This window comes from Lepisosteus platostomus, chromosome 7 (assembly GCF_059453375.1).
Source record: "Lepisosteus platostomus isolate fLepPlt1 chromosome 7, fLepPlt1.hap1, whole genome shotgun sequence".
Classification (NCBI taxonomy): Eukaryota; Metazoa; Chordata; class Actinopteri; order Semionotiformes; family Lepisosteidae; genus Lepisosteus; species Lepisosteus platostomus.
The window spans coordinates 49,819,841-49,835,336 of NC_142617.1; the positions used below are offsets into that span (position 1 = coordinate 49,819,841).

The 15,496-nt window shown below is 43.8% G+C and overlaps 14 non-coding genes across 14 annotated transcripts; all 14 read right to left on the bottom strand.

Annotated features, from left to right (window-relative positions):
- Positions 1–103: 103 nt before the first annotated feature.
- LOC148659066 (small nucleolar RNA U3) lies at positions 104–317 on the bottom strand. Its single transcript, XR_015940617.1, has one exon. It is a non-coding gene; the product is annotated as a small nucleolar RNA U3 (small nucleolar RNA).
- A 922-nt stretch (positions 318–1,239) lies between these two features.
- On the bottom strand, positions 1,240–1,453 carry LOC148659067 (small nucleolar RNA U3). Its single transcript, XR_015940611.1, has one exon. It is a non-coding gene; the product is annotated as a small nucleolar RNA U3 (small nucleolar RNA).
- A 922-nt stretch (positions 1,454–2,375) lies between these two features.
- Positions 2,376–2,589, bottom strand: LOC148659068 (small nucleolar RNA U3). Its single transcript, XR_015940613.1, has one exon. It is a non-coding gene; the product is annotated as a small nucleolar RNA U3 (small nucleolar RNA).
- Positions 2,590–3,509: 920 nt separating this feature from the next.
- On the bottom strand, positions 3,510–3,723 carry LOC148659069 (small nucleolar RNA U3). Its single transcript, XR_015940614.1, has one exon. It is a non-coding gene; the product is annotated as a small nucleolar RNA U3 (small nucleolar RNA).
- A 920-nt stretch (positions 3,724–4,643) lies between these two features.
- LOC148659070 (small nucleolar RNA U3) lies at positions 4,644–4,857 on the bottom strand. The gene has a single exon (XR_015940615.1). It is a non-coding gene; the product is annotated as a small nucleolar RNA U3 (small nucleolar RNA).
- A 921-nt stretch (positions 4,858–5,778) lies between these two features.
- LOC148659071 (small nucleolar RNA U3) lies at positions 5,779–5,992 on the bottom strand. The gene has a single exon (XR_015940644.1). It is a non-coding gene; the product is annotated as a small nucleolar RNA U3 (small nucleolar RNA).
- Positions 5,993–6,911: 919 nt separating this feature from the next.
- Positions 6,912–7,125, bottom strand: LOC148659072 (small nucleolar RNA U3). Its single transcript, XR_015940636.1, has one exon. It is a non-coding gene; the product is annotated as a small nucleolar RNA U3 (small nucleolar RNA).
- Positions 7,126–8,048: 923 nt separating this feature from the next.
- On the bottom strand, positions 8,049–8,262 carry LOC148659073 (small nucleolar RNA U3). Its single transcript, XR_015940628.1, has one exon. It is a non-coding gene; the product is annotated as a small nucleolar RNA U3 (small nucleolar RNA).
- A 922-nt stretch (positions 8,263–9,184) lies between these two features.
- LOC148659074 (small nucleolar RNA U3) lies at positions 9,185–9,398 on the bottom strand. The gene has a single exon (XR_015940646.1). It is a non-coding gene; the product is annotated as a small nucleolar RNA U3 (small nucleolar RNA).
- A 919-nt stretch (positions 9,399–10,317) lies between these two features.
- LOC148659075 (small nucleolar RNA U3) lies at positions 10,318–10,531 on the bottom strand. Its single transcript, XR_015940637.1, has one exon. It is a non-coding gene; the product is annotated as a small nucleolar RNA U3 (small nucleolar RNA).
- A 923-nt stretch (positions 10,532–11,454) lies between these two features.
- Positions 11,455–11,668, bottom strand: LOC148659076 (small nucleolar RNA U3). Its single transcript, XR_015940629.1, has one exon. It is a non-coding gene; the product is annotated as a small nucleolar RNA U3 (small nucleolar RNA).
- A 920-nt stretch (positions 11,669–12,588) lies between these two features.
- LOC148659077 (small nucleolar RNA U3) lies at positions 12,589–12,802 on the bottom strand. Its single transcript, XR_015940642.1, has one exon. It is a non-coding gene; the product is annotated as a small nucleolar RNA U3 (small nucleolar RNA).
- Positions 12,803–13,725: 923 nt separating this feature from the next.
- On the bottom strand, positions 13,726–13,939 carry LOC148659078 (small nucleolar RNA U3). The gene has a single exon (XR_015940627.1). It is a non-coding gene; the product is annotated as a small nucleolar RNA U3 (small nucleolar RNA).
- Positions 13,940–14,857: 918 nt separating this feature from the next.
- Positions 14,858–15,071, bottom strand: LOC148659079 (small nucleolar RNA U3). Its single transcript, XR_015940624.1, has one exon. It is a non-coding gene; the product is annotated as a small nucleolar RNA U3 (small nucleolar RNA).
- Between the last annotated feature and the right edge of the window lie 425 nt (positions 15,072–15,496).

A 15,496-nucleotide genomic window follows, 5' to 3' on the forward strand; every position in this document is an offset into this window, starting at 1 on the left:
CTTCATTAAAGAAAAGAAGACCTTGGCGATTTGAAAAAAGACACCAGTATGACTTACTTGATACTTGTGAAAATTCTTCCTTTACACCAGTACAAGAGAGCCACCCACTCAGAATGTGTCTCCCTCTTCCTCAGCCAGCAAGAGAGAGGAACGATCATCAATGGTCGGGAACAGCTGCCCTGAAGCAACACTCCCGACCCATTTCACGCTCAGGAGAAGACACTATGGATCCTCCTCGTGGTTGGCGAGACCAAAAGCTTTTGAAACGCATTTCTCAAGTCACAAACTATAGAAATGATCCCTGAAAGTATAGTCTTAGCTCTCCAACCCTCGAGCAGCGCACCCCTGCAAACCTGAAAGCAATTCCAGTCATGGTGAGCAGTTTCAATGGGTTCATTTTTTCTTAAGACAGCTTAAGTATTTTAAGGTCGACGAGTCAATTTGTTCTATCGGTCCTTCCTTGAATCTGTACTAACTTTTACCCCCACCTGCTGCTTTGGCAACCTGAATCCGAGAGGCAAGAACAAGCTGGGCAGTCTTGTGAACATACTGTATGTCACAAGGTCATCGGTGCTGATCTTCCAGCCTTTTCCACCATCTTATCATACACGTGTTTTGAGGAAAGCAACATCTGACTGTGATGATCCTTCACCCCCCTTGTTTAATACTTTCCAGTTACTCCCATCAGAAAGCAGACACCGACTCCCCAACTCCCAAACCAACAGATTTAAGTTCTCATTCATACCTGTAGGCATATCGTTACTTAACACTTGATCTTCTACGCAAATATGGATGTCTATTCTTGTCGTTCCTGTCGTTTTTTTTCTTCTGTCCATCTGAACACCAACACTGCTGCTGTAAAGCAACTTGCCCCCCCCAAGGGATAATAAAGACTCTCTCTCTCTCTAACCTCTGCTGCAGCCGGCACCCCCTTGGCTCTCAAGATACGTTCTCACAACCCTCCTCAAAAAGAACCTTGTTTATAGCTAAAACATGCCAGTACTAAAATAAATGGAAACAATGAGAAATTATTCACATTAAACTTGAGGATTGATGAAAAAATACCACTTATCAGTTCATCCTTAAATAACCAGCTTTGATCAAACAAACGGGCAGCGTCATATTACCGTTGCTGTCTTCATTAAAGAAAAGAAGACCTTGGCGAACTGAAAAAAGACACCAGTATGACTTACTTGATACTTGTGAAAATTCTTCCTTTACACCAGTACAAGAGAGCCACCCACTCAGAATGTGTCTCCCTCTTCCTCAACCAGCAAGAGAGAGGAACGATCATCAATGGTCGGGAACAGCTGCCCTGAAGCAACACTCCCGACCCGTTTCACGCTCAGGAGGAGACACTATGGATCCTCCTCGTGGTTGGCGAGACCAAAAGCTTTCGAAACGCATTTCTCAAGTCACAAACTATAGAAATGATCCCTGAAAGTATAGTCTTAGCTCTCCACCCCTCGAGCAGCGCACCCCAGCAAACCTGAAAGCTATTCCAGTCATGGTGAGCAGTTTCATTGGGTTCATTTTTTCTTAAGACAGCTTAAGTATTTTAAGGTCGACGAGTCAATTTGTTCTATCGGGCCTTCCTTGAATCTGTACTAACTTTTACCCCCACCTGCTGCTTTGGCAACCTGAATCCGAGAGGCAAGAACAAGCTGGGCAGTCTTGTGAACATACTGTATGTCACAAGGTCATCGGTGCTGATCTTCCAGCCTTTTCCACCATCTTATCATACACGTGTTTTGAGGAAAGCAACATCTGACTGTGATGATCCTTCACCCCCCTTGTTTAATACTTTCCAGTTACTCCCATCAGAAAGCAGACACCGACTCCCCAACTCCCAAACCAACAGATTTAAGTTCTCATTCATACCTGTAGGCATATCGTTACTTAACACTTGATCTTCTACGCAAATATGGATGTCTATTGTTGTCGTTCCTGTCGTTTTTTTTCTTCTGTCCATCTGAACACCAACACTGCTGCTGTAAAGCAACTTGCCCCCCCCAAGGGATAATAAAGACTCTCTCTCTCTCTAACCTCTGCTGCAGCCGGCACCCCCTTGGCTCTCAAGATACGTTCTCACAACCCTCCTCAAAAAGAACCTTGTTTATAGCTAAAACATGCCAGTACTAAAATAAATGGGAACAATGAGAAATTATTCACATTAAACTTGAGGATTGATGAAAAAATACCACTTATCAGTTCATCCTTAAATAACCAGCTTTGATCAAACAAACGGGCAGCGTCATATTACCGTTGCTGTCTTCATTAAAGAAAAGAAGACCTTGGCGAACTGAAAAAAGACACCAGTATGACTTACTTGATACTTGTGAAAATTCTTCCTTTACACCAGTACAAGAGAGCCACCCACTCAGAATGTGTCTCCCTCTTCCTCAGCCAGCAAGAGAGAGGAACGATCATCAATGGTCGGGAACAGCTGCCCTGAAGCAACACTCCCGACCCGTTTCACGCTCAGGAGGAGACACTATGGATCCTCCTCGTGGTTGGCGAGACCAAAAGCTTTCGAAACGCATTTCTCAAGTCACAAACTATAGAAATGATCCCTGAAAGTATAGTCTTAGCTCTCCACCCCTCGAGCAGCGCACCCCAGCAAACCTGAAAGCAATTCCAGTCATGGTGAGCAGTTTCATTGGGTTCATTTTTTCTTAAGACAGCTTAAGTATTTTAAGGTCGACGAGTCAATTTGTTCTATCGGTCCTTCCTTGAATCTGTACTAACTTTTACCCCCACCTGCTGCTTTGGCAACCTGAATCCGAGAGGCAAGAACAAGCTGGGCAGTCTTGTGAACATACTGTATGTCACAAGGTCATCGGTGCTGATCTTCCAGCCTTTTCCACCATCTTATCATACACGTGTTTTGAGGAAAGCAACATCTGACTGTGATGATCCTTCACCCCCCTTGTTTAATACTTTCCAGTTACTCCCATCAGAAAGCAGACACCGACTCCCCAACTCCCAAACCAACAGATTTAAGTTCTCATTCATACCTGTAGGCATATCGTTACTTAACACTTGACCTTCTACGCAAATATGGATGTCTATTGTTGTTGTTCCTGTCATTTTTTTTCTTCTGTCCATCTGAACACCAACACTGCTGCTGTAAAGCAACTTGCCCCCCCCAAGGGATAATAAAGACTCTCTCTCTCTAACCTCTGCTGCAGCCGGCACCCCTTTGGCTCTCAAGATACGTTCTCACAACCCTCCTCAAAAAGAACCTTGTTTATAGCTAAAACATGCCAGTACTAAAATAAATGGAAACAATGAGAAATTATTCACATTAAACTTGAGGATTGATGAAAAAATACCACTTATCAGTTCATCCTTAAATAACCAGCTTTGATCAAACAAACGGGCAGCGTCATATTACCGTTGCTGTCTTCATTAAAGAAAAGAAGACCTTGGCGAATTGAAAAAAGACACCAGTATGACTTACTTGATACTTGTGAAAATTCTTCCTTTACACCAGTACAAGAGAGCCACCCACTCAGAATGTGTCTCCCTCTTCCTCAGCCAGCAAGAGAGAGGAACGATCATCAATGGTCGGGAACAGCTGCCCTGAAGCAACACTCCCGACCCGTTTCACGCTCAGGAGGAGACACTATGGATCCTCCTCGTGGTTGGCGAGACCAAAAGCTTTCGAAACGCATTTCTCAAGTCACAAACTATAGAAATGATCCCTGAAAGTATAGTCTTAGCTCTCCACCCCTCGAGCAGCGCACCCCAGCAAACCTGAAAGCAATTCCAGTCATGGTGAGCAGTTTCAATGGGTTCATTTTTTCTTAAGACAGCTTAAGTATTTTAAGGTCGACGAGTCAATTTGTTCTATCGGTCCTTCCTTGAATCTGTACTAACTTTTACCCCCACCTGCTGCTTTGGCAACCTGAATCCGAGAGGCAAGAACAAGCTGGGCAGTCTTGTGAACATACTGTATGTCACAAGGTCATCGGTGCTGATCTTCCAGCCTTTTCCACCATCTTATCATACACGTGTTTTGAGGAAAGCAACATCTGACTGTGATGATCCTTCACCCCCCTTGTTTAATACTTTCCAGTTACTCATATCAGAAAGCAGACACCGACTCCCCAACTCCCAAACCAACAGATTTAAGTTCTCATTCAAACCTGTAGGCATATCGTTACTTAACACTTGACCTTCTACGCAAATATGGATGTCTATTGTTGTTGTTCCTGTCGTTTTTTTTCTTCTGTCCATCTGAACACCAACACTGCTGCTGTAAAGCAACTTGCCCCCCCCAAGGGATAATAAAGACTCTCTCTCTCTAACCTCTGCTGCAGCCGGCACCCCCTTGGCTCTCAAGATACGTTCTCACAACCCTCCTCAAAAAGAACCTTGTTTATAGCTAAAACATGCCAGTACTAAAATAAATGGAAACAATGAGAAATTATTCACATTAAACTTGAGGATTGATGAAAAAATACCACTTATCAGTTCATCCTTAAATAACCAGCTTTGATCAAACAAACGGGCAGCGTCATATTACCGTTGCTGTCTTCATTAAAGAAAAGAAGACCTTGGCGATTTGAAAAAAGACACCAGTATGACTTACTTGATACTTGTGAAAATTCTTCCTTTACACCAGTACAAGACAGCCACCCACTCAGAATGTGTCTCCCTCTTCCTCAGCCAGCAAGAGAGAGGAACGATCATCAATGGTCGGGAACAGCTGCCCTGAAGCAACACTCCCGACCCGTTTCACGCTCAGGAGGAGACACTATGGATCCTCCTCGTGGTTGGCGAGACCAAAAGCTTTCGAAACGCATTTCTCAAGTCACAAACTATAGAAATGATCCCTGAAAGTATAGTCTTAGCTCTCCACCCCTCGAGCAGCGCACCCCAGCAAACCTGAAAGCAATTCCAGTCATGGTGAGCAGTTTCAATGGGTTCATTTTTTCTTAAGACAGCTTAAGTATTTTAAGGTCGACGAGTCAATTTGTTCTATCGGTCCTTCCTTGAATCTGTACTAACTTTTACCCCCACCTGCTGCTTTGGCAACCTGAATCCGAGAGGCAAGAACAAGCTGGGCAGTCTTGTGAACATACTGTATGTCACAAGGTCATCGGTGCTGATCTTCCAGCCTTTTCCACCATCTTATCATACACGTGTTTTGAGGAAAGCAACATCTGACTGTGATGATCCTTCACCCCCCTTGTTTAATACTTTCCAGTTACTCCCATCAGAAAGCAGACACCGACTCCCCAACTCCCAAACCAACAGATTTAAGTTCTCATTCATACCTGTAGGCATATCGTTACTTAACACTTGACCTTCTACGCAAATATGGATGTCTATTGTTGTTGTTCCTGTCGTTTTTTTTCTTCTGTCCATCTGAACACCAACACTGCTGCTGTAAAGCAACTTGCCCCCCCCCAAAGGGAAATAAAGACTCTCTCTCTCTAACCTCTGCTGCAGCCGGCACCCCCTTGGCTCTCAAGATACGTTCTCACAACCCTCCTCAAAAAGAACCTTGTTTATAGCTAAAACATGCCAGTACTAAAATAAATGGAAACAATGAGAAATTATTCACATTAAACTTGAGGATTGATGAAAAAATACCACTTATCAGTTCATCCTTAAAGAACCAGCTTTGATCAAACAAACGGGCAGCGTCATATTACCGTTGCTGTCTTCATTGAAGAAAAGAAGACCTTGGCGATTTGAAAAAAGACACCAGTATGACTTACTCGATACTTGTGAAAATTCTTCCTTTACACCAGTACAAGAGATCCACCCACTCAGAATGTGTCTCCCTCTTCCTCAGCCAGCAAGAGAGAGAAACGATCATCAATGGTCAGGAACAGCTGCCCTGAAACAACACTCCCGGCCCGTTTCACGTTCAGGAGGAGACACTATGGATCCTCCTCATGGTTGGCGAGACCAAAAGCTTTCGAAACGCATTTCTCAAGTCACAAACTATAGAAATGATCCCTGAAAGTATAGTCTTAGCTCTCCACCCCTCGAGCAGCGCAGCCCAGCAAACCTGAAAGCAATTCCAGTCATGGTGAGCAGTTTCAATGGGTTCATTTTTTCTTAAGACAGCTTAAGTATTTTAAGGTCGACGAGTCAATTTGTTCTATCGGTCCTTCCTTGAATCTGTACTAACTTTTACCCCCACCTGCTGCTTTGGCAACCTGAATCCGAGAGGCAAGAACAAGCTGGGCAGTCTTGTGAACATACTGTATGTCACAAGGTCATCGGTGCTGATCTTCCAGCCTTTTCCACCATCTTATCATACACGTGTTTTGAGGAAAGCAACATCTGACTGTGATGATCCTTCACCCCCCTTGTTTAATACTTTCCAGTTACTCCCATCAGAAAGCAGACACCGACTCCCCAACTCCCAAACCAACAGATTTAAGTTCTCATTCATACCTGTAGGCATATCGTTACTTAACACTTGACCTTCTACGCAAATATGGATGTCTATTGTTGTTGTTCCTGTCGTTTTTTTTCTTCTGTCCATCTGAACACCAACACTGCTGCTGTAAAGCAACTTGCCCCCCCCAAGGGAAATAAAGACTCTCTCTCTCTAACCTCTGCTGCAGCCGGCACCCCCTTGGCTCTCAAGATACGTTCTCTCAACCCTCCTCAAAAAGAACCTTGTTTATAGCTAAAACATGCCAGTACTAAAATAAATGGAAACAATGAGAAATTATTCACATTAAACTTGAGGATTGATGAAAAAATACCACTTATCAGTTCATCCTTAAATAACCAGCTTTGATCAAACAAACGGGCAGCGTCATATTACCGTTGCTGTCTTCATTGAAGAATAGAAGACCTTGGCGATTTGAAAAAAGACACCAGTATGACTTACTCGATACTTGTGAAAATTCTTCCTTTACACCAGTACAAGAGATCCACCCACTCAGAATGTGTCTCCCTCTTCCTCAGCCAGCAAGAGAGAGGAACGATCATCAATGGTCAGGAACAGCTGCCCTGAAGCAACACTCCCGACCCGTTTCACGCTCAGGAGGAGACACTATGGATCCTCCTTATGGTTGACGAGACCAAAAGCTTTTGAAACGCATTTCTCAAGTCACAAACTATAGAAATGATCCCTGAAAGTTTAGTCTTAGCTCTCCACCCCTCGAGCAGCGCACCCCAGCAAACCTGAAAGCAATTCCAGTCATGGTGAGCAGTTTCAATGGGTTCAGTTTTTCTTAAGACAGCTTAAGTATTTTAAGGTCGACGAGTCAATTTGTTCTATCGGTCCTTCCTTGAATCTGTACTAACTTTTACCCCCACCTGCTGCTTTGGCAACCTGAATCCGAGAGGCAAGAACAAGCTGGGCAGTCTTGTGAACATACTGTATGTCACAAGGTCATCGGTGCTGATCTTCCAGCCTTTTCCACCATCTTATCATACACGTGTTTTGAGGAAAGCAACATCTGACTGTGATGATCCTTCACCCCCCTTGTTTAATACTTTCCAGTTACTCCCATCAGAAAGCAGACACCGACTCCCCAACTCCCAAACCAACAGATTTAAGTTCTCATTCATACCTGTAGGCATATCGTTACTTAACACTTGACCTTCTACGCAAATATGGATGTCTATTGTTGTTGTTCCTGTCGTTTTTTTTCTTCTGTCCATCTGAACACCAACACTGCTGCTGTAAAGCAACTTGCCCCCTCCCCCAAGGCATAATAAAGACTCTCTCTCTCTAACCTCTGCTGCAGCCGGCACCCCCTTGGCTCTCAAGATACGTTCTCACAACCCTCCTCAAAAAGAACCTTGTTTATAGCTAAAACATGCCAGTACTAAAATAAATGGAAACAATGAGAAATTATTCACATTAAACTTGAGAATTGATGAAAAAATACCACTTATCAGTTCATCCTTAAATAACCAGCTTTGATCAAACAAACGGGCAGCGTCATATTACTGTTGCTGTCTTCATTAAAGAAAAGAAGACCTTGGCGATATGAAAAAAGACACCAGTATGACTTACTTGATACCTGTGAAAATTCTTCTTTTCCACCAGTACAAGAGAGCCACCCACTCAGAATGTGTCTCCCTCTTCCTCAGCCAGCAAGAGAGAGAAACGATCATCAATGGTCAGGAACAGCTGCCCTGAAACAACACTCCCGACCCGTTTCACGTTCAGGAGGAGACACTATGGATCCTCCTCGTGGTTGGCGAAACCAAAAGCTTTCGAAACGCATTTCTCAAGTCACAAACTATAGAAATGATCCCTGAAAGTATAGTCTTAGCTCTCCACCCCTCGAGCAGCGCAGCCCAGCAAACCTGAAAGCAATTCCAGTCATGGTGAGCAGTTTCAATGGGTTCATTTTTTCTTAAGACAGCTTAAGTATTTTAAGGTCGACGAGTCAATTTGTTCTATCGGTCCTTCCTTGAATCTGTACTAACTTTTACCCCCACCTGCTGCTTTGGCAACCTGAATCCGAGAGGCAAGAACAAGCTGGGCAGTCTTGTGAACATACTGTATGTCACAAGGTCATCGGTGCTGATCTTCCAGCCCTTTCCACCATCTTATCATACACGTGTTTTGAGGAAAGCAACATCTGACTGTGATGATCCTTCACCCCCCTTGTTTAATACGTTCCAGTTACTCCCATCAGAAAGCAGACACCGACTCCCCAACTCCCAAACCAACAGATTTAAGTTCTCATTCATACCTGTAGGCATATCGTTACTTAACACTTGACCTTCTACGCAAATATGGATGTCTATTGTTGTTGTTCCTGTCGTTTTTCTTCTTCTGTCCATCTGAACACCAACACTGCTGCTGTAAAGCAACTTGCCCTCCCCAAGGGATAATAAAGACTCTCTCTCTCTCTAACCTCTGCTGCAGCCGGCACCCCCTTGGCTCTCAAGATACGTTCTCTCAACCCTCCTCAAAAAGAACCTTGTTTATAGCTAAAACATGCCAGTACTAAAATAAATGGAAACAATGAGAAATTATTCACATTAAACTTGAGGATTGATGAAAAAATACCACTTATCAGTTCATCCTTAAATAACCAGCTTTGATCAAACAAACGGGCAGCGTCATATTACCGTTGCCGTCTTCATTAAAGAAAAGAAGACCTTGGCGATTTGAAAAAAGACACCAGTATGACTTACTTGATACTTGTGAAAATTCTTCCTTTACATCAGTACAAGAGAGCCACCCACTCAGAATGTGTCTCTCTCTTCCTCAGCCAGCAAGAGAGAGGAACGATCATCAATGGTCGGGAACAGCTGCCCTGAAGCAACACTCCCGACCCGTTTCACGCTCAGGAGGAGACACTATGGATCCTCCTCGTGGTTGGCGAGACCAAAAGCTTTCGAAACGCATTTCTCAAGTCACAAACAATAGAAATGATCCCTGAAAGTATAGTCTTAGCTCTCCACCCCTCGAGCAGCGCACCCCAGCAAACCTGAAAGCAATTCCAGTCATGGTGAGCAGTTTCAATGGGTTCATTTTTTCTTAAGACAGCTTAAGTATTTTAAGGTCGACGAGTCAATTTGTTCTATCGGTCCTTCCTTGAATCTGTACTAACTTTTACCCACACCTGCTGCGTTGGCAACCTGAATCCGAGAGGCAAGAACAAGCTGGGCAGTCTTGTGAACATACTGTATGTCACAAGGTCATCGGTGCTGATCTTCCAGCCTTTTCCACCATCTTATCATACACGTGTTTTGAGGAAAGCAACATCTGACTGTGATGATCCTTCACCCCCCTTGTTTAATACTTTCCAGTTACTCCCATCAGAAAGCAGACACCGACTCCCCAACTCCCAAACCAACAGATTTAAGTTCTCATTCATACCTGTAGGCATATCGTTACTTAACACTTGACCTTCTACGCAAATATGGATGTCTATTGTTGTTGTTCCTGTCGTTTTTTTTCTTCTGTCCATCTGAACACCAACACTGCTGCTGTAAAGCAACTTGCCCCCCCCAAGGGAAATAAAGACTCTCTCTCTCTAACCTCTGCTGCAGCCGGCACCCCCTTGGCTCTCAAGATACGTTCTCTCAACCCTCCTCAAAAAGAACCTTGTTTATAGCTAAAACATGCCAGTACTAAAATAAATGGAAACAATGAGAAATTATTCACATTAAACTTGAGGATTGATGAAAAAATACCACTTATCAGTTCATCCTTAAATAACCAGCTTTGATCAAACAAACGGGCAGCGTCATATTACCGTTGCTGTCTTCATTGAAGAATAGAAGACCTTGGCGATTTGAAAAAAGACACCAGTATGACTTACTCGATACTTGTGAAAATTCTTCCTTTACACCAGTACAAGAGATCCACCCACTCAGAATGTGTCTCCCTCTTCCTCAGCCAGCAAGAGAGAGGAACGATCATCAATGGTCAGGAACAGCTGCCCTGAAGCAACACTCCCGACCCGTTTCACGCTCAGGAGGAGACACTATGGATCCTCCTTATGGTTGACGAGACCAAAAGCTTTTGAAACGCATTTCTCAAGTCACAAACTATAGAAATGATCCCTGAAAGTTTAGTCTTAGCTCTCCACCCCTCGAGCAGCGCACCCCAGCAAACCTGAAAGCAATTCCAGTCATGGTGAGCAGTTTCAATGGGTTCAGTTTTTCTTAAGACAGCTTAAGTATTTTAAGGTCGACGAGTCAATTTGTTCTATCGGTCCTTCCTTGAATCTGTACTAACTTTTACCCCCACCTGCTGCTTTGGCAACCTGAATCCTAGAGGCAAGAACAAGCTGGGCAGTCTTGTGAACATACTGTATGTCACAAGGTCATCGGTGCTGATCTTCCAGCCTTTTCCACCATCTTATCATACACGTGTTTTGAGGAAAGCAACATCTGACTGTGATGATCCTTCACCCCCCTTGTTTAATACTTTCCAGTTACTCCCATCAGAAAGCAGACACCGACTCCCCAACTCCCAAACCAACAGATTTAAGTTCTCATTCATACCTGTAGGCATATCGTTACTTAACACTTGACCTTCTACGCAAATATGGATGTCTATTGTTGTTGTTCCTGTCGTTTTTTTTCTTCTGTCCATCTGAACACCAACACTGCTGCTGTAAAGCAACTTGCCCCCTCCCCCAAGGCATAATAAAGACTCTCTCTCTCTAACCTCTGCTGCAGCCGGCACCCCCTTGGCTCTCAAGATACGTTCTCACAACCCTCCTCAAAAAGAACCTTGTTTATAGCTAAAACATGCCAGTACTAAAATAAATGGAAACAATGAGAAATTATTCACATTAAACTTGAGAATTGATGAAAAAATACCACTTATCAGTTCATCCTTAAATAACCAGCTTTGATCAAACAAACGGGCAGCGTCATATTACTGTTGCTGTCTTCATTAAAGAAAAGAAGACCTCGGCGATTTGAAAAAAGACACCATTATGACTTACTTGATACCTGTGAAAATTCTTCCTTTCCACCAGTACAAGAGAGCCACCCACTCAGAATGTGTCTCCCTCTTCCTCAGCCAGCAAGAGAGAGAAACGATCATCAATGGTCAGGAACAGCTGCCCTGAAACAACACTCCCGACCCGTTTCACGTTCAGGAGGAGACACTATGGATCCTCCTCGTGGTTGGCGAAACCAAAAGCTTTCGAAACGCATTTCTCAAGTCACAAACTATAGAAATGATCCCTGAAAGTATAGTCTTAGCTCTCCACCCCTCGAGCAGCGCAGCCCAGCAAACCTGAAAGCAATTCCAGTCATGGTGAGCAGTTTCAATGGGTTCATTTTTTCTTAAGACAGCTTAAGTATTTTAAGGTCGACGAGTCAATTTGTTCTATCGGTCCTTCCTTGAATCTGTACTAACTTTTACCCCCACCTGCTGCTTTGGCAACCTGAATCCGAGAGGCAAGAACAAGCTGGGCAGTCTTGTGAACATACTGTATGTCACAAGGTCATCGGTGCTGATCTTCCAGCCCTTTCCACCATCTTATCATACACGTGTTTTGAGGAAAGCAACATCTGACTGTGATGATCCTTCACCCCCCTTGTTTAATACGTTCCAGTTACTCCCATCAGAAAGCAGACACCGACTCCCCAACTCCCAAACCAACAGATTTAAGTTCTCATTCATACCTGTAGGCATATCGTTACTTAACACTTGACCTTCTACGCAAATATGGATGTCTATTGTTGTTGTTCCTGTCGTTTTTCTTCTTCTGTCCATCTGAACACCAACACTGCTGCTGTAAAGCAACTTGCCCTCCCCAAGGGATAATAAAGACTCTCTCTCTCTCTAACCTCTGCTGCAGCCGGCACCCCCTTGGCTCTCAAGATACGTTCTCTCAACCCTCCTCAAAAAGAACCTTGTTTATAGCTAAAACATGCCAGTACTAAAATAAATGGAAACAATGAGAAATTATTCACATTAAACTTGAGGATTGATGAAAAAATACCACTTATTAGTTCATCCTTAAATAACCAGCTTTGATCAAACAAACAGGCAGCGTCATATTACCGTTGCCGTCTTCATTAAAGAAAAGAAGACCTTGGCGATTTGAAAAAAGACACCAGTATGACTTACTTGATACTTGTGAAAATTCTTCCTTTACATCAGTACAAGAGCCACCCACTCAGAATGTGTCTCCCTCTTCCTCAGCCAGCAAGAGAGAGGAACGATCATCAATGGTCGGGAACAGCTGCCCTGAAGCAACACTCCCGACCCGTTTCACGCTCAGGAGGAGACACTATGGATCCTCCTCGTGGTTGGCGAGACCAAAAGCTTTCGAAACGCATTTCTCAAGTCACAAACAATAGAAATGATCCCTGAAAGTATAGTCTTAGCTCTCCACCCCTCGAGCAGCGCACCCCAGCAAACCTGAAAGCAATTCCAGTCATGGTGAGCAGTTTCAATGGGTTCAGTTTTTCTTAAGACAGCTTAAGTATTTTAAGGTCGACGAGTCAATTTGTTCTATCGGTCCTTCCTTGAATCTGTACTAACTTTTACCCACACCTGCTGCGTTGGCAACCTGAATCCGAGAGGCAAGAACAAGCTGGGCAGTCTTGTGAACATACTGTATGTCACAAGGTCATCGGTGCTGATCTTCCAGCCTTTTCCACCATCTTATCATACACGTGTTTTGAGGAAAGCAACATCTGACTGTGATGATCCTTCACCCCCCTTGTTTAATACTTTCCAGTTACTCCCATCAGAAAGCAGACACCGACTCCCCAACTCCCAAACCAACAGATTTAAGTTCTCATTCATACCTGTAGGCATATCGTTACTTAACACTTGACCTTCTACGCAAATATGGATGTCTATTGTTGTTGTTCCTGTCGTTTTTTTTCTTCTGTCCATCTGAACACCAACACTGCTGCTGTAAAGAAACTTGCCCCCCCCCAAGGGATAATAAAGACTCTCTCTCTCTCTAACCTCTGCTGCAGCCGGCACCCCCTTGGCTCTCAAGATACGTTCTCACAACCCTCCTCAAAAAGAACCTTGTTTATAGCTAAAACATGCCAGTACTAAAATAAATGGAAACAATGAGAAATTATTCACATTAAACTTGAGGATTGATGAAAAAATACCACTTATCAGTTCATCCTTAAATAAACAGCTTTGATCAAACAAACGGGCAGCGTCATATTACCGTTGCTGTCTTCATTAAAGAAAAGAAGACCTCGGCGATTTGAAAAAAGACACCAGTATGACTTATTTGATACCTGTGAAAATTCTTCCTTTACACCAGTACAAGAGAGCCACCCACTCAGAATGTGTCTCCCTCTTCCTCAGCCAGCAAAAGAGAGGAACGATCATCAATGGTCGGGAACAGCTGCCCTGAAGCAACACTCCCGACCCGTTTCACGTTCAGGAGGAGACACTATGGATCCTCCTCGTGGTTGGCGAGACCAAAAGCTTTCGAAACGCATTTCTCAAGTCACAAACTATAGAAATGATCCCTGAAAGTATAGTCTTAACTCTCCACCCCTCGAGCAGCGCAGCCCAGCAAACCTGAAAGCAATTCCAGTCATGGTGAGCAGTTTCAATGGGTTCATTTTTTCTTAAGACAGCTTAAGTATTTTAAGGTCGACGAGTCAATTTGTTCTATCGGTCCTTCCTTGAATCTGTACTAACTTTTACCCCCACCTGCTGCTTTGGCAACCTGAATCCGAGAGGCAAGAACAAGCTGGGCAGTCTTGTGAACATACTGTATGTCACAAGGTCATCGGTGCTGATCTTCCAGCCCTTTCCACCATCTTATCATACACGTGTTTTGAGGAAAGCAACATCTGACTGTGATGATCCTTCACCCCCCTTGTTTAATACGTTCCAGTTACTCCCATCAGAAAGCAGACACCGACTCCCCAACTCCCAAACCAACAGATTTAAGTTCTCATTCATACCTGTAGGCATATCGTTACTTAACACTTGACCTTCTACGCAAATATGGATGTCTATTGTTGTTGTTCCTGTCGTTTTTTTTCTTCTGTCCATCTGAACACCAACACTGCTGCTGTAAAGCAACTTGCCCTCCCCAAGGGATAATAAAGACTCTCTCTCTCTAACCTCTGCTGCAGCCGGCACCCCCTTGGCTCTCAAGATACGTTCTCACAACCCTCCTCAAAAAGAACCTTGTTTATAGCTAAAACATGCCAGTACTAAAATAAATGGAAACAATGAGAAATTATTCACATTAAACTTGAGGATTGATGAAAAAATACCACTTATTAGTTCATCCTTAAATAACCAGCTTTGATCAAACAAACAGGCAGCGTCATATTACCGTTGCCGTCTTCATTAAAGAAAAGAAGACCTTGGCGATTTGAAAAAAGACACCAGTATGACTTACTTGATACTTGTGAAAATTCTTCCTTTACATCAGTACAAGAGCCACCCACTCAGAATGTGTCTCCCTCTTCCTCAGCCAGCAAGAGAGAGGAACGATCATCAATGGTCGGGAACAGCTGCCCTGAAGCAACACTCCCGACCCGTTTCACGCTCAGGAGGAGACACTATGGATCCTCCTCGTGGCTGGCGAGACCAAAAGCTTTCGAAACGCATTTCTCAAGTCACAAACTATAGAAATGATCCCTGAAAGTATAGTCTTAGCTCTCCACCCCTCGAGCAGCGCAGCCCAGCAAACCTGAAAGCAATTCCAGTCATGGTGAGCAGTTTCAATGGTTTCATTTTTTCTTAAGACAGCTTAAGTATTTTAAGGTCGACGAGTCAATTTGTTCTATCGGTCCTTCCTTGAATCTGTACTAACTTTTACCCCCACCTGCTGCTTTGGCAACCTGAATCCGAGAGGCAAGAACAAGCTGGGCAGTCTTGTGAACATACTGTATGTCACAAGGTCATCGGTGCTGATCTTCCAGCCTTTTCCACCATCTTATCATACACGTGTTTTGAGGAAAGCAACATCTGACTGTGATGATCCTTCACCCCCCTTGTTTAATACTTTCCAGTTACTCCCATCAGAAAGCAGACACCGACTCCCCAACTCCCAAACCAACAGATATAAGTTCTCATTCA